The 7,976-nt window shown below is 39.2% G+C and overlaps 1 non-coding gene across 1 annotated transcript; it reads left to right on the forward strand.

The window, feature by feature from the left end:
- The first annotated feature begins 4,826 nt into the window (after nucleotides 1–4,826).
- Nucleotides 4,827–4,933, forward strand: LOC128295671 (small nucleolar RNA R71). The gene has a single exon (XR_008286231.1). It is a non-coding gene; the product is annotated as a small nucleolar RNA R71 (small nucleolar RNA).
- Nucleotides 4,934–7,976: the final 3,043 nt, after the last annotated feature.

Raw genomic sequence — 7,976 nt, forward strand, 5'->3', positions numbered from 1 at the left:
CCCCCCCCCACACTTAAAATGTACATTGCCCTCAATGTACAAAGATAGGTATTATTGAATATAAAAATAAGATAGGAAGAGAAGTGAAACTTTCTGTATGATGAATTCCCCGAACTAGAGTTTTGGAGAGTAATTGGTTCGAGGGTGGAGGAGGATACTCCGGCGGTCATAGAGGTTCATTAGTCCATAAGTCCTGTGGCAAAAGGATATTATCTCTAGTGGTAACTATGGTCGTGGGCGAGTAGGACATGGTAGTCGTGGAGAACCTTTTTCGGTGGAGTTTTAGTTCCTACGTGATGATGAGCTTAAGAGCTCTATATAACTATGATAAAATCAGGAACTTTTTAGGGGATATTAGGAATAATAATTACTCATAAAGGAAAACCAAAATTGATAATTAAAAATAAAATTCTAAAATCTAATAAAAATAAAAAATAGTTTCAATAAAAATTGAAAACATAAAATAAGAAATAAATATTTCTAAACATCTTCATCGCTGGATGGTTCGCGAGGTGGGACTAGCGATGAGATGTGGAGGTGTTGACAAATCTGCTGTAGAGTAGCATCAATGTTGTCAAATCATTGACAGCAATACTGCTCAAATCGGTTGAGGCGCTCAGAGATGTCAGCATATGAAGCTGCCACATGAACTAGACGAGAGGGTGGTGGTCGCTGAGTCGGTGGGCCCTCGTGCTGTGGGGGGACATCATCAGGAATATCCTCGTAGGCCTCCTCCTCGGTAGATTAGGCGAGGTTATACTGGGGAGGGTAAGTTCCTTAGCGCCTCTCGATCATCCTCATGCTAAGCATGCTCGAGATGCCTTGTGGAGACATCTGGCCGATGAGAGTGAAGGATGATTCTTGGGCCGCGATGTAGAGGAGCCCGAAGTGTCGCTCCAGCTTGGTCACGTAGAGGCCAATGGAGATGACCCCCTTCCTATGCCGCTCTGTCTTGTGCTGAATCGCAAGGTCGATGACGTGCCCTTGTGACATGCACCATAAGAAGTAGACGTCGTGGGTGTTGACGACGCCAGTGCTCTCTCGTGTCCCTGTAATCATGTGAGCTAAAATAGCGTGTAAGTACCTCAGGGATTGTGGGAGAACTGATGCCTTGGAGTGGCTAAGATTGTAGGAGGTCGTGCAAGGGGCCAAAGTGTGCCAGCACTACTAGGGAGAGAAATGTATGTGGCGACTAAGAGCATGTAGTTCATTCTCCTCCTTGAACTCCTCCGTATATAAGCCTAGTGCAGCACCAAACTCTGAAATGCTTAGCTAGCAGATTAACCCACCTAAGCAAAACTGGACCGTGTCGGGATCATCGTACCTTGTCATTACGGCCTGAAGATGGAACATTGAGCAGAGTTCCATTGTGAGCTCGAGGTATGTTGGCTCGATAATCTCGAAGAACAACTCCTAAGGGTCGGTGGTTAGGAGAGCCCGAATTGAGTCAGCCATCTGAACTTGTTCTATGGCAGCCTAGTCGATACAGCGGCCCGCAATTAAGGGTCAGGCCCGAAGTATTTGAAAAAGCTCTTCTTGGGGCCCTCGGGGGAACTGCAGGAGAAGATGACAAATTTTCGCAGCTGGACCTGCGGAAGATGACGCTCACTTCCTCTTCTTCGAGGCTGGTACGATAGTTTTCTCTCCTCTTGAAGACGACATTGTGTACGTGCAAGTGGAAACATCAATTCGTCTTTTTAATGAGTGGACAATTTATAATATAAAAGAAATGCGACTAAATTCGAAAAAGAAAATGCATGAATATATTCAGCCACAATTACTAAATTATAACAATAAGTTTAATGGCCCATTTCGATGTGGCATGAGCATGGTGATATAAGTAAAAATGGCAAGGAATGGAATGCAAAATACTATATGAATGAAAAGAGATGTCAACACAATATGCATGATTATTTCAACTATCTTAGCCATGAATATTTACTTCTAACTAATTACATGAAGTGTAGGAATCATGTAATGAGTAAGATTTTAAACATGAGAAAGATGATAACTTGTTTGATAAATGAAATTTATGTGATTATCAATATGGAAATAACATGAAAAACATAGATTAATATGATAAATAGCATTATAAATCAGTGAAATAAAAGAAAAAGGAGTAAACGAACACTAAGGGAAAAGAGTGGGCATCGAGAATGGAGTTGTAGGTGGCACACGGGCGTGGCAGGGGGGCCGTGTGGAGTTGTAGTGGCTAGGGTTAGGGTTTTGGAATGGAGAAGAAAGTGAATAGTGCAGGGTATTTATAGATTTTGGGGCACACGGCCATGGCACACGCCTGTGTTTCCCAATTTCAGCTCGTGTGATTCGCAAAATTCAAATTTGGGCGCGTCTAACATTTAGTACAAGCCTGTGTTCCTCGGGCGTGTGAGTTCACAGGGCCATGCGCACGACCGTGTCTAGCTTTGATCACTTCTCCCATGCCCGTGTGTGCAATCCCCATGCCTGTGTTAATTTAACAGGTTCGACCACAGGCGTTCCACATGGGTGTGTCGCATGCCCGTGTTGTTTTGGCAAGCTCACCTATGGTTCTTCCGCACGGGCGTGTCTCACGCCCGTGTTGTTTTGACAGGCTCGACCACGACCATATCACATGACAGTGTCATTTTATCACAGCCCGTGTTAGGCAAATCCTTGCCCTATTTTCACACAGCCTGAAGCACGCCCGTGTGATTGGCCGTGTCTCTGTGAAGACACTTGTATTCAAGATCTCTATTAGTAAGTTAGGAGTTAAATACTGAAATTTAAAGAAATTAATATTGTTAGTGCTCAGGTTGTATCCCGAGAAGCACTTATTTATAGTCTAAGCTCGACTTACCTCTTCAGTGAATGGTCATAGTGGTTTGAGGAGTTTATACTCCTCATTTCTGCTATCAATCTCATCAAAATAAGGTTTTAATTGGGTGTTGTTTACCTTAAAAGTGTCGAACTTGGGATGACTCACCTCTACCGTACTGAATTGAAAAATACTGAGTACCGTAAGAGGGTTTCCTCATTCGGTGTGGTAGTGACAATGTGGGGATCTGAAGCATCTAATAAGACCTTATCACCAACCTTAAGTTGATTTGGAGAGGTATCGGGCTTATATTGGCATAGTTTCGGTTTGTCGGGTGTTCTTGGTTTGTGCATCGACCATTCATCGAGTTCCTCGATTTGTAGTCTTCGATCTTCATGAACAGGTCCTCTACTGGTGCTTGAGAACGACTCGTGTACTTCCTTCAGACTCATTTTCTGCAAAGTAGGTTGCACCATATTGTTAGTTTTAGTAAAATGGTTTAAATGATCACCTTCAATTCCTGATGTGTTGCCAGAATTGCGAGCTTAAAGGGTGATTGTTTCGTCTCCCACCCGGAGCGTGAGTTCACCTGTGCCAACATTAATGATGGTTTTAGCAATTGCTAAAAAAGGCCTTCCTAGAATTAAGGGAGTGTTGCTATCCTCTTCTATGTCTAGAACAATAAAGTCAACGGGAAATATAAATTTATCGATTTTAACTAGCACATCTTCAATAATACCTCTAGGGAATCTTATAGTTTTATCTGCTAATTGAATGCTCATCCTAGTCTGTTTGGATTTCCCGAGACCTAGTTGCTTAAACATTTTGTAAGGCATGACGTTGATACTAGCCCCTAGATCAGCCAATGCATAATTAACGTCTAAACTACCAATTAAGCAAGGAATGTAAAACTCCCTGGATCTTTTAGTTTGTTGGGTAGTTTATTTTGGAGAATGGTCGAGCAAACTGCGTTCAGCTCCACTTGCAACGCCTCGTCCAACTTTTACTTATTTGCTAAAAGCTCCTTTAAAAATTTCATTGCGTTTGGCATCTGCGATAGAGCTTCAATAAACGGTAAGTTAATATGTAATTTTTTTAAGAGTCTAAGGAATTTACCAAATTGTTCATCTGAGCGGTCTTTCCTTGTCGCGTTGGGGTATGGCACACGAGGTTTATATTCGACAGTCACTGGTTTGTTTTTATTACAATCTACCTCATCTTGACCTTTGCTTGCCACAGTTTCATGCCTCGGTTCTGGTTCAGGCTCAACGACTCCTTCGTCATCTTGAATATTAATTGCGTTGAGCTGTTCCCTTGGGTTAGGTTCGGTATTACTTGGTAAACTACCTTGTAGTCCTTCAGAGATTAGTTTGGCAAGCTGGCCTATTTGAGTCTCGAGCCCTTGGATCGACACTTGTTGATTCTTAAATGCTGTCTCGGTGTTCTAAAAATAGGTTTCTGACATTGATATGAACTTTGAGAGCATCTCTTCAAGATTTGGCTTCTTTTCTTACTGGTAGGGTGGTTGTTGTAGCCCGGAGGATGTTGTGGTCTTTGATTTCCTTGACAGCCCCACGAGAAATTGGGGTGGTTCCTCCAACCTGCATTATAAGTGTTACTATATGGATTGTTCTGAGGTCGAGGATTATTACCCATGTAGTTTAATTGCTCGTTATCCATGTTGTGGCCATAAGGTTGGTATTCCGAATGGTTTGTTCTACCGCTACTTGCTTCGCATTGCATTACTGGATAAACCTGTGAAGAATTAAGAAAACCGTCAATCTTTTTATTTAAGAGTTCTACCTGATTAGAGATCATGGTGACCGAATCGACGTCATAAACGCCGGGTGTTTTTGTTGGCTTTATCCGCATGACTTGCCACTATTAGTTATTCAGTGACATCTCCTCTATAAACTCATAGGCATCTTCTAGTGTTTTATTATTGATGGTTCCGCCCACTGCTGTGTCAACCATTTGTCAGGTCGAAGGATTCAGACTATTGTGAAATGTTTGTACTTGGAGCCAAAGCAGTAACCCATGGTGAGGGCACCTTCTCAGAAGGTCCTTGTATCTCTCCTATGAATCGTAGAGTGTTTCTAAATCCATCTGCACAAAAGAAGAGATATCATTGCGTAATTTAGCCGTTTTAGCCGGCGGAAAATATTTTAGTAAAAAATTTTCGGTCATTTGTTCCCAAGTAGTAATTGACCCTCATGGTGACGAGTTCAACCACTGTTTAGCTTTGTTCCTCAATGAAAAGGGAAACAACCGAAGACGAATGGCATCATCAGAAATGTCATTGATTTTAAATGTATCGCATAGTTCTACAAAGTTGGCTAAATGAGCGTTGGGATCCTAATCTTGCAAACCATCAAACTGAACAAATTGTTGTATCATTTGAATAGTGTTAGGTTTTAATTCAAAATTATTTGCAGCTATAACAAGTATAACTATGCTCGATTCAGTTACTGTTAAAACGGGTTTAGCATAATCATACATAGTGCGTGGAGTAGGATTTTGATTAACCACAATTGCAGGAGATAGTTGATTGCCTTGGTTTTTAGCCATCTCTTCGGTTGGGGGTTGAGTATCATTTTCTTGCTCATTCTTCGTGTATCTTAAGCTTTGCCTTATTTCTCTTTGGTTTTTACGTATTGTGCGATCGATTTCTTCGTCAAAAAGTAACGGTCCCGATCGGTTTCTTCTAGTCATAAATATAAAAACCGACCAAGAGAAAGAAAAAGTAAGTTAATAAATAATTAAATTAAATTAAATTGCAAGAAAGATAAATGGCTAAAGTAATAAAAATTGAGCCTTCCTAATATTTCAGTTCCCCGGCAACGGCGCCAAAAACTTGATCGCGTTATTTCGTGATAGGTTTTAAATATTTATAATTAATCGTTCTTGAAACTAACTGTTATCGCGATGTAGGCAAGTGTACCTATCGAACAGTAGTATAGTTTTAGCAAGACAGGATTGTCGAAACCCAAGGTACTAAAAGTACTAGTAATGACTGTCTTTTTATTATCTAGCCTAAGAATAATGGGGTTTTGTTTTAATTAACTAATTATCTAAAATATGAACTCACAGAGAAAAGAATTGGGGAATTGCTTTTGGGAAAAATTGATTGACTTAAGTCAATACCTAAGGACAAATCCACCTAGACTTTACTTGTTATTCTGGCTCCGAATCGGATGATTTATTCATTCAACTTGTTCCGTAGAGATCCCTAAGTTATGTTATTATCCCTATTCAAGACTAATAACGTCTAATCCCTAGATTGAATAACTGAGACTTTTCTCTACTTAACACTCTAGGGTTAAATTAACTCGGTCTATGGATCCCCTTATTAGGTTTCACCCTAATCCGGAAAAATCTTATCACCCTACGTCTAGGCGTGCAATCAACTCCGCTTAATTATGATAAATGTACTCTTAGCCAGGGTCTATCCCTACTCTGAATAAGAGCTTATCTTGAATCAGTATCCTGAGATATCAAAACAAGAATTATGAACACATAATTAAGAACAAGTTAAATATTTATCATACGATTCAGAAAATAATAACAAGATTCGTCTTAGGTTTCATTCCCCTTAAGTATTTAGGGGATTTAGTTCATAACTAAATAAGAAAACATCTCAGAAAAATAAAGAATACAAAACACAAAGAAAACCCAAAACTCCTAAAGGGGAATTGAGGAGAGATTTTCAATCTTGATGATGAATCCGGCTTCTGAGATGAATCAATCGGCTTCCTTGGAGTAATTCCTTACTCCCTATTCTGTGTGTCCCCTTTTCTCCTCTTCTAGGGTGTATTTATAGTCTTTGGAATGCCTAGAAGCCCTCAAAATTAGCCTTTTCTGAATTGGACTCAACTTGGGCTCGGCATGGACATGCTCGTGGCACACGCCCATGGCACACGCCAGTGTTCGATTACTTCAGGCTGCGTTCGAGCCTGACAAATTGACACGGCTGTGTGGTTTACCCATGTGAAGAGGTCCAGGCTGTGTTGATTTCGTACTTTGGCCCATTTTCTATGTTTTTGGCCCGTTTCTCGTTCTTTTCACTCTCCTATGCTCTCCTAAGTATAAAAGATGAAATTAAAGCATTAGGAGCATCGAATTCACCAATTCTAATGAGAAATCATCCATAAAATGTATTAACATGGGGTAAAAATATGTATAATTTTAGGTTTATCAATAATCAACACCATTCATTTGCATTTCCAATTAGATACATAATTTGTAATTAAAACCTCAATCAATGAGATAACATAAAATTTAACTACAAAGTAACTCAAACGTTCTCTTCTTCTTTTAATTCATCATTCGAATAGTTTTCTGTACATACATGTATCGATACATATCTATTCCCACCAATTCACTTATCGAATCACTTCAAGTATATAAATGGTTATGATATAAGTAAGTAAATTTTTTGATGCCATAGTCCAACTATGGTCTTATACATACATTGCCAAGGCCCTACCGTGGTCTTACATTCACATGCCATAACTCGGTTATGGTCTTGTTATCCAATTTCCATAGCCCAGCTATGGTTTTATTCAGTATCTCATCAACTTAAACCGTAATCAAATTAATCACATTTAGCCATAGAATAAATAAAGTCTCAATACCATCCATCAATTGAATAATTACACATTCAAATTCAATTATATGAACTTACCTCGTGTACGAAAATAACGGAACGGACCAACTTAATCTATAAGTAATCAAAATCAAATTATTTATTCTTCTATTTGTTCAATTTAATCCAAAATACATATTAGGGCTATTTTACATATTTACCCCTAAACTTTTGCATTTTTACAATTTAGTCTTTATTACACAAAATCACAAATTCATGCAAATTCACAATAAACCCAAGCTAGCCGAATTACCATAATACCCCTAGCAGCCCATAATTTCCATTTATTTCACATTTCAACAACACATTTTTAACATTTCTCAATTTAGCCTATAATTTGAATTTTCACTAAAAATCACTTAACAAAACTTGTATATCTATCAACAAGCAATCATAATCTACCAATTCTAACAAAATACGCATGTATTCATCAATGGCATCATTCAAAATTGATCAACCGTAATATATACATATTTTTACCCCATTCTTAACGCATTTTATGGATGATTTTCCTTTAGAATTGGCGAATTCGATGCT

The sequence above is a fragment of the Gossypium arboreum genome, chromosome 7 (assembly GCF_025698485.1).
Source record: "Gossypium arboreum isolate Shixiya-1 chromosome 7, ASM2569848v2, whole genome shotgun sequence".
NCBI classification, from domain to species: domain Eukaryota; kingdom Viridiplantae; phylum Streptophyta; class Magnoliopsida; order Malvales; family Malvaceae; genus Gossypium; species Gossypium arboreum.